Source organism: Ursus maritimus (assembly GCF_017311325.1).
Source record: "Ursus maritimus isolate PB19 chromosome X unlocalized genomic scaffold, ASM1731132v1 scaffold_X1, whole genome shotgun sequence".
Taxonomy (NCBI): domain Eukaryota; kingdom Metazoa; phylum Chordata; class Mammalia; order Carnivora; family Ursidae; genus Ursus; species Ursus maritimus.
Genome location: NW_024423319.1, coordinates 115,520,697 through 115,530,374, shown reverse-complemented (window position 1 = coordinate 115,530,374; position 9,678 = coordinate 115,520,697). Strand labels below are relative to the sequence as shown.

Below are 9,678 nucleotides of genomic sequence, written 5' to 3'. Positions count from 1 at the left end.
GGGGGGGGGGGGGGGGTCCACGTCAATCACTCGCTGCAGCCAATAGGTGGCAGCAACACTCTGCCTACAGCTTTGGGATTCGCTTCACGGAGCGTTCAGGGCGTGGAAGGCTCATTGTTGACTCTCAAACAGGGCTTCTCACCTGCCTGTGGACTCACATTTTCCTCCAAGCAGCGCTACGACAGCTGGGAGCAAACGTGTTGGAACTAAGAGAGTTCAGGAAAGGCTGGTTCTACTGCAAATCGGAGAATGGGCTCGCTCTCATTAAAAACAAACAAACAAAAACACGTTTTGGGGGGCCCTAATCCTACACTGTTTGTCCAGCAATGTCTTGGCTTAATCAATTTAGACATCAACTGGTAAACTCAAGTGGAAGTTTCTAATTGGCTCTGGGTGATGTCACACGAGGCTGGGAGAACTGGTTTTCTAGGTGTGCTGCTTCTTAATCCCTGAAACATCTAGAAGAAAAAAGCTGTGAGCCCTTTCACTTCCTGCCGAACCAGGGCCTTCACTTGTAAGTGGATACGAAGCTTTTCCCAAACGCTCTTTATAAACAACAGAAAACCCAAGAAACAGCAATGCGAAGTGGGAGCGAGGAAAATAAACCGCCGTTTCCGCTCGGCCCTTGGCTGTACCTGGAAACCACCTGGGAGTTTCATGCCCCCGCGCAGACGCCAGGGCCCCGCCCCAGGTTCTGATGAACTGGTCTGGATACCACCTGGGCGCCTGGAGTTTGAAAGATCCGCAGGTGATGTCAGCATGCGGCCAAGATGGAGCGCCATTGTTCGGTGTGCGGCCTTGGCTCCCGTGTTACTGAAATCCTCACACCCACGGACAAGTGTAGATTCCTTATGCCTGGAGCACATTTAAAATAAAACCCAAGGCTTAGTAAGAGAAAGTTAGCACAGGGTCAGAGGGATGGGAACCGGATTGAAACTGAGCATAAAGCAAAGTCGGGTGCTTTTTTCTTCTCCCTCTCTTTCGAATTGCCATCACTAACCGCCCCCAAAGAATACAGGCTTATTATTTACTTTATCCATTTTGGAATGAAGCACTTGTATTTGCCGGCCTTCAAACACTTCCACGTTGTCTAAGGGGGGGGTGCACCCTGATTTGCAGTGTTCGCCAGTTTCCACCGTGTAAATACTCCCCCCGCGGCTGATTGCAAGCTACGGAGGTGACACCAGAGAATACGGAATGGGGGACTCACGACCGATCACATCCCCCCCGCCCCGTCTTCCCGAGAAGGCCCTTTATGCTGATCCAGGGCGGCTCAGAGAGACTGGAACCAATTGCTGAAGGCCACCGAGTAAGGAACCTATAAAATGGATATGGTGGGCAGAATAACGGCTCCCCCAAAGATGTCCACATCCTAATCCCTGGAACCCGAGAGTATGTTGGTTGCAGGTAGAATTAATGCTGCTCGCCAGCGGGCCTTAAAGGAGGGAGAGTCTGAGTTAGCCGGGTGGGGCCGGTGTCGTCACAAGGGTCCTGAGCCCTTGCACGTGGACGGAGAGGGCGCGGAGCAGGAGACCGGAGGGAAACGGCATTGCGGGCGGAGGATGGAGAGAGGCACCATGGCTGTCTTTGCAGGTGGAGCAAGAGGCCATGGGCCAAAGGGCAAGAAAGGAGATGCACCCCCAGAGCCTTCAGAGAAGTACCCAGCCTGAAGTCCCTTGACTTTGGCCCAGCGAGACCTGCCTGGGACTTTGACCTCGGGAAGCGTAAGAGCCTATGTCTGTGTGGCTTAAGTTGCTAAGCCTGTGACAACTGTTCCCGCGGCCGAAGAGCCAAGCTGGCAGTTAGTCCCCCTCCTCCTTCAAGTCTCAGGGCACATTTCAGCTCGGGGGTGGGGGGGGGGTGGGGGGGGCTTTTCCTCGCCCTTGCTAGGCCTGGGCTCTCTCCGCGGAGCTGGGCTCCTAGCACCTACCGCCAGGTGCGGTGCGTGCACTCCGAGTCCGCAGCCTCACCCCTGAGGCCAAGGCGGCATTCTCTCACTTTGGCCGCCTTGCCACCAGCACCGTTCCTTCCCCGCGTGCAGAGCTTAAGCCCGAGACCCAGCAAGCATGAACGTGGGATTAGAGGAGTGAATGCTTGCCCCCCAACCGCAGCAGTAGCCCCGCCCCCTCGTCCCCACCAGAAATCCTGGCGCCGAGCTGTCAGTGCAGCGGGCATTAATGAAGAGCTGTTCTTGGTGGCATCGGGAGCTACCTGCCCCCCGCCCTCCGGTGCCATGGGGGAGCCGCTGGAAAGAGCGAGGCCTCCTGACTCCCTATTGGCCCGCAGAAAAAGCCTTTCCCCCAGCCCAGTGTGTGTCAGCCCCTTTTGCAGAGGAAGGAGGGTTCTGGCTCCCAACTGAAGAGAAACAGGCGTGATGAATGGGTTCACCGGGCCCGGACTTGCTGCTGCCATCTTTGTCTCAGCAAAGCTTGAATTGGATTCGGGCCTTTGGGCTAGTCGCTTGTTTGTCCTCATTTATGAAATGTGAAAAAGACCAGCTTTGTGCTCTGCTTGCTTCCAAGGCTTATGAAAAAAGGAATAAAAGAGGTCTGGGCAGGCCTTGAGTCTATCACATAGTTAGTACCCTAGGAGCCCATGTGACCACGTGCTAAGAAGAGTCAGGGCTACGTAGGAAAGTTCACATTCACACGGGAAGTGAAAGTGAATTGCGTCACTTTCTGTCATGTGACAGCTGTGTGCTGCTGATCAAGTCACTGAGCCCCTGTTTCCTCAGGGGTGAGATGGGTCATGATAGGTCCCATTTATTGAACACTTCCCATTCATCCACCCATTCCCATTCAAGCCCTTTGCCATTATCCTTATTATCCAGTCATACAGCTTATCAGTGTTAGAATCAGGACCGGCTACATAATTTGCGAGCCCAGCAACCCTCTTCCAGCCTGACTGAACCTCCTGATGGCAGCAGCAGAACAGTAGACCAAGCCTGGGGCTCGCACAAGGTGACTCTGCAAGTTGCACAGCCAAGAAGCCGGCCCTGGGCAGTCTGACTCCAGAGCCTTCTATAGTAGTATCTATGCTATGATGGCCGTCTCCCAAGGTGGTTGTGAGGTTGGAGGTGAGACTAATGCATTCCTGGCAGAGGGAACAGCATGAATAATGGTCCGGAAGTGGATGCAAGGAGAGGGATATGCATAAAGAATGATAAGCCCTTGTGGCTGCCTATGTGGTTACTTGGAGGAAAGAGAAATGTGCTGGCGGATAGTACTGCTTCCAAGCTGTGGCACTCTGAAGGCCCTTGCACTTGAAGCTCTGGTGGTGGGGAGTGCTGGAAGGTTTAGAAGCTGGAGGCCATGTGGACACAGGTCAGGGGACTTAGCCTAGGGGGCAGGGTGATGAGAGCACCCCCCTAGACGAGGCTCTTACAGCAACACTCCCAGGGCACCATGAGGAGGGGCTCCTGGAGAATAGGCAGGGGAAATGGGGAGAAGCAGACAACTTAGGGGTAAGTGGAAATTATAAGTTGGGGTTGCAAGCTGGATATCAAGGACCAAGGGGAAAAAGAAAAAGCTCCCGAGGCCCGATGGCCTAGCCTTCTGTTTTGAGGACATCAGGCCCATCTGACAATGTTAATCACGTACAGAAAGTTCGCCTTGGAGCACACAGCAAACAGGATACTTTTCTTGAGGAAGTAGAAACTCTTTGAGAAGGAAAAAAAAAAAATCAATTTCCTAAAAAGAACAGCTGTTACTGTCGATAAACTCAGTCATTTTTCAATTTGGGTTTTTTCCCCTGAAATCTTCCCTTCTAATTTTGAGAGGCATTTATCAGTTCTTTGATTATGAAATAATCATGTACCCTATATCTCATATTTGCATGTAATTATGTCATATAATAATTGTACATTTCAGAGGAAGCCATACAATTAAAAACAAAACCAGAAAAAGAAAAAAAATCATCTTCCAAATCTCTACCATATTCTTCTCTCAAACTTGGTAGGGACCTGAGAAGTGGGGCACCTCAGGCCCAGCTGCCTGGGTTCAAATCCCAGCTCCCACCCACTAGCAGTGGGACTTGGGTCAAGTTAGGGTAACCTGGATCCCTTATCTAAAGTGGGGGTAACAATACTAGTTCTTACCGCAATGCTCCTGTGTTACTGAGAAATGTCTTGACTAGTCCCTGGCTTGTAGAAAGCAGGCCATAAACGTCACTTATCATATTCTCTAGATGTTCTACAATGATCCCGAGTGACATTTAAGATCGGAAATATCTACCTGAAGTCATACTATCATTATCATACGTATTTATCCCCAGTGGGGCACAAAGGTACCACCACTGACGCTGTAGGAGTGACACTGGGTCAAGCCTTGTGACTGCCTAGAAAGAAGGCCTAGAAAGAAGGGCTGGTGGGCTCTTCTTCCCACATGGGCTCACAACAGTTTTCGGCAGATTCAGCAACCTGAGGTGAGGTGAGCAAGGCCGCAGAACAGAGGAGAGACAGATCTACGTGAGTACGTGTTTTGAAAGAGGAGCTCTCCGGGGTAATAATAGTCTCCCTACTTTTCATGATTCGGGATTGGAATTCTGCTGCCCCAGTATGGTTATTGGCCAAGCATTCAACAGGCATCCACTTGGGCCCCATGTTGTTATGCAGCGGAGATACAGAGAGAAGAAAGACCTAGGCGCACCGCTGAGGAGACCCAGCCTGCCAGGGAGAGGAGACAGGGAACAAACAATCGGCAAAACAGGGCCGAACGAACGTCGCAAGAGAAGCCTTTCCGAGGCACAGGAGTATGAGGACGGCGTTCCACCTCAGGGAGTAAAGAAGCCTTCCCCCCTTAGGCCAGCATTTAAGCACAAGTCTCTCAAATGGCTGCCGGACAGGGAACTTTCTGGGCTGCTGGAAAAATTCTGTATCTCCTTTGGGATGGTGGTTACACAGGCACTTGTGGCCGTCAGTACCCATCGAAAGCACCCAGAAACTGAATGCATTTTGTGTTCTGTAAATGAACCCTCAATCAAGCCGATTGTACACAGGGTCCGCACGCACAGGCATCATGTTGTCGCCTCGGCACACTGCCTGGCACTCGGTGGCTTCTCTGCTGAATGACACCCTGAAGGGCTGAGCGTGCTGAAGCTTTGTGTGTCCCCGGGAGCCGGCTCCCCATTGCTCCTGGGTCTGAATCCCGCCTTTGTGCGGCCACAAGGAGCCGAGGGCCGGGGGAGGAGCCTGGCTGAAGGCCTCAGCGAGTTCAGGGAAGGCTTTCTGCTTACTCGTCTGGGCAGGGGGCTCTTCTGGGCTCAATGCAGGGCCCTATTGGTGGACCAGCTCCAAGCCCTGAAGGCCCATTTATCACGTCGGCCCTTGGAGTGCGTTGCCCGCAGACTCTGCAGGGCCGAGCTCTCAGCCCCCTCCCCAATGCCCTTCTCTTCGGAGCCTCTCTCCCTTTCTCTTTCCCCTCCTTCCCTCCCCCCTCCCCCAGGCGGCAGACCCAGCTGGGGCAGGGCTGGCAGGAGCCCCTAAGCCAGAACTGTGAGGCCTGAGACTTACCAAGGCCTGTGTGTCTGTGTGTCTGTGTTTGGGCGGATCTGGATGGACAGACAGCTGAAGGGTCTCAGGGACCCCCTCAAGGTCAGGTTGCCAGATAAAATACGGGACTCCCAGTTAAACTGGAATTTCAGAGAAATAATAATGTTTTGCTATGTCTCAAATATTGCAGGGGATAACTTACCCTCAAAAGTCTTTGTTATTCACCTGAAATTCCAGTGGAACTGGGTGTTTTGCATTTTGATTGGCTACATCTAACAACCCTCCTGGGGCAATGCGGGCAGCAGTGGGGAAGGGGAGAAGAGCAGATTTTGCTAAGCCCGCACACAGCACTCTCAGGGGAGCAAGGGGGGTCAAAGCCTTCACGGTTCTTCCCCAGGCATCGGAATCCATGTCCCTAATGGCAGGAATTGTGGGGATCACAGGGTGGGGTGAGGCTGCTCTGCTCAACTTCCACGAAAGCAATTATCTGATTATCCCATAATTCATATGGGGGAGCAGCAGTTGGCAGACAGGAGAAGGGAACGGGCTGTGATGTGCTCCATTTCCTCCCCACAGCCACCTCCGCTGTGTGGCTCCTCCCTCCCTTCGAGAAGCCAGCTGGGGTAGCCGGGCAGGGCGGGGGGCCTGGCTGAGCAGCCCAGAGGGAGGCAAACGCCCCTCCTGCGCCACCCGCCTCACCTGCTTTCCCAGGCTTACCCCATCCGCCACTCACGTGGCACCCTCCCTCTTCAAATCCTTCACCTCACGGCTGCGCTGGCGCTGAACTCTCTAGGTCGGCCTAGGAGAAGTCAGTGGAAAGTTACTTGCACATAAACGGACGGATGATGAAACTCCAGGAAACCACAGCTCCTCCCCTGCCAGGGCACCAGGCCAGAGGCCAACCTGCTAGGCTTGGGACCCACTTCTGGCCCCACTACATGCCCAGAGACCTTGGACGAGTCACTTACCACGTGCCCCGTTTCTTCATTTGTAGATGGGATGCCAGCTGCCCTGCCGCACCCTTCCGGGGCTGCCAGGAGGCAAGAATGAGCTGGCAGATGCAAAATACTGGTAACATTTAAAAATGAAGCGTCTGTACAAATGTACATTTTTATGGTGGTTCGACCTGGCTAGAGGTGCTTCTACTTAGACAAATCCAATACGTGAATGTTCAGACACATACACACATCGTTGCATGATTCAAAGCATTCTAGAAAGGAGGGATATTGCAGTACAGTCCCTTCGATTTAGGATTATAAAGGCGATACTTAGTAACTGTCCTCCTGCCCCTTTAAGAACAGAAGTTCCTTCAATTGCAGATAAGCAGGAAGTGCCCCTATTCTATCTTGGCTGTGTGTTTCACTTCCTTCCAGAGGTTTTTTTTCTTACTAAAGAAACCCCAAGTCCAAGGTCACATCTATTTCTTTCAAAGGCCAACTCAACTGCCTTTGTGTTGGTTTCATGAAATTTCTGGGGCAGGAAAATATACGAGTTTTTTTTTTTTTTTACTTTTTATTTTTAAATAGCCTTTGGTTTTTAGAGCAGTTTTATGCTCACAGCAAAACTGAGTGGAAGGTACAGAGATTTCCCATATGCCCACTGCCCGCACACATGCACAGCCTCCCCCATTAACGACACAAATAATATTTTTAAATATATAAAAGATGAAAGTAAAACATAAAATGGTATTTTAAATATCGGAAAATATAATAGTAATACATGCTTCCGGTAAAAATGTAAGTGGTAGAAGATTCTCCATTCCCTTTCCCCAGAGGTAGCTTCTGTTAATAGTTCTTAAAATTCCTTTCTGGAAATTGTCTCTATAAGCTCACTTCTTTATTTACACAGAGATAGATCGTACAATCTTTAGAAGGCTCTCTTTTTTCTACTTAGGAGTATACTTGAGGGGCACTTGTCTGGCTCTGTTGGTGGAGCAGGCAACTCTTGATCTCAAGGTCGTAGGTTTGAGCCCCATGTTGGGTAGAGAGATTTCTTAAAAAAAAAAAAAAACTCTTGGAAAAAAAGTGTACTTTCGCTATGCTTTCATGGCATCATGAATAAAGCTGCCTCAATCTTTTCCTTGTTTTTTGTTTTTTTTAAGATTTTATTTAGAGAGAGTGAGAGAAACCAAGCAGGGGCAGGGGCAGAGGGAGAGGGAGAGAGAGAATCCTAAGCAGATTCCACACTGAGCAGGAAACCCGATGCAGGGCTTCATCCCGTGACCCCAAGATCATGACCTGAGCGGAAACCAGGAGTCAGATGCTCAACCGACTGAGCCACCCAGGCACTGCTCAGTCATTTTCTAAGGGCTGCATAACTTTCCATTGTTTGGGTGTTCTGTCATGTATTTAATCTCCTAATTAATATACACTTAGGTTAATTCTAGCGTTTCCTCTTACCTACAATACTATGGGGAAAAGATATATAGGTATGTGTACATGTACAAATATATAGAGACATATGTTGGCGTATCTGTCCGACTGTGGCCCTAGAAAACATTTCTAACAGAGGAACCTCTGGACCAAGCTGCAAATGCTGTTTTGATTGTGAGAGCGGCTGGTACCCCTGCAAAGTTTTTACCAGTTTACACTTCCAGCAAGGGCCCGTGAGCGTTCTCACTCTCCTTTCCCTGCCTTCTGCCCAACCTCAGACAGTACTCAACCTTTTCATTTTTGAAGTCAGAAAGGGGCAGAAAGGGCCTGGTTGCTTGATTTGCATTTGAAAGCTTGCTATCTCAGGGTATCTTCCCACATTAATCCTGACTCAGTGAGGAGGGGCTTAGAGGCCAGCCTTTGGAACCAGAAAGAGCTGGATGCCATCCCAGTTCAGGCACTTGCCCATGGTAATAGCCAGGGCCTCAGTCTTTCCATCTCTAAAATAAGCATCCTGGGATGCCTGGGCGGCTCAGTTGGTTAAGCGTCTGCCTTCGGCTCAGGTCATGATCCCAGCATCCTGGGATCGAGTCCCACATCAGGGTTCTTGCTCATCGGGGTGTCTGCTTCTCCCTCCCCATCTGCCGCTCCCACTGCTTGTGTTCTCCTGCTCGCTCTCTCTCTGACAAGTAAGTAAATAAAATCTAAAAAAATAATAACAAAAAATAAAAATAAGATAAAATAAGCATCCCAAGACCAAGACCATGGGGTGATGGAAAGGCTCCAACAAAGCAGTACAAGGGGCCAGCACGACAAATGTTAGTGTGCTTCCCACCTAAGCAAAACAAAACCCAGAAAACCGGATTTCGACTAGCCCAGTCCGAGGCCAGGGAACAGTTTCTGCGGTGTCTGAGATCTCCCCTTCTTACTTGCTGCCCCTGCTTTAGGGAGGAAAATGCAAATAAAATGCTGAAAGAGAAAACTGAAATGATCACATCACACGGTCCATCCTTCTGACTAGCAAGTGACCTGGGGCGTGTTACGTCTTGGAGCCCCAGTTTCTTTTCTGTCAGATAGGCTGTTCACTTTACCCACCCTGCTCGCTCGGGGAACTAAAAAGGGCACAGGGCAGTGCCTGGCTCTGGCAAGCACTCTGGATGACCCGTGTGGTTATTCCTAGCCACGGATCCCCCCAGCTGCTCAGCCCACGTCCCCCAGCAGGACTGGCGAAGTCCTCTCGACTCTGGATGATTCGAAACACCTACTAAATACCGGCCTGGTTGAAGGCCCTTTGGGGACCACAAACACTGCAGCAGGAGCGCTGGTTGGAAGGTCAACCTCCAACTTTCTGGCCTGTCCTTGGAGACAGAATTATATTTTGCAGCGCTCAGCAAGCTGGTGGAGGGACAAGTGTGCATTTCCTGTTCTCTAGCGGTTGATAAGACCTTTGGGGGCCTACTTTGTGAAAAGATACTTGCCGTGTTTCATTTTTTTACTTTTCTCCTTTGGAAGCGGGGTGCACTCTGAATCCTGTGGTGTGGCTCCCCAGTGACACCGCAGTCACTTGTAAGTGGGGTCGGCACTGACACGGCTTCCTTCCGTGCCACAGACTCTCACGGGGTTTGTGCGTGGTGGGGAGAGGAATTCGCCTCCCCTGAGGCTACACTTAATTCCACCAGTCCCAAGGGCTATGGTCTAAGTATTTGTATGTCCCCCAAATTCCTATGTTGATCTCGGAACCCCCATGGCCTAGATAGCAGGAGGCGGGCCTCGGGGAGGTGACTAGGTCATGGAGGGTAGAGCCTTCCTGAGTGGGAT

At 50.9% G+C, this 9,678-nt stretch overlaps 2 long non-coding RNA genes across 3 annotated transcripts in view; one reads left to right on the top strand and one right to left on the bottom strand.

The window, feature by feature from the left end:
* LOC121103641 overlaps nt 1–9,678 on the bottom strand; it is a 19,160-nt gene that overhangs the window by 6,880 nt on the left and 2,602 nt on the right. The window contains exons 1-2 of one of the 2 annotated variants that reach the window (XR_005835854.1): nt 6,206–6,446; nt 636–855 (exon numbers count right to left, since the gene is read on the bottom strand). This is a non-coding gene — a long non-coding RNA (uncharacterized LOC121103641). Of the gene's footprint in view, nt 1–635; nt 856–6,205; nt 6,447–9,678 lie in introns of those variants that run through there. The other variant, XR_005835853.1, reaches the window with a different exon arrangement.
* LOC121103643 lies at nt 865–3,898 on the top strand. Its single transcript, XR_005835855.1, has 2 exons — nt 865–1,309; nt 1,594–3,898. It is a non-coding gene; the product is annotated as an uncharacterized LOC121103643 (long non-coding RNA).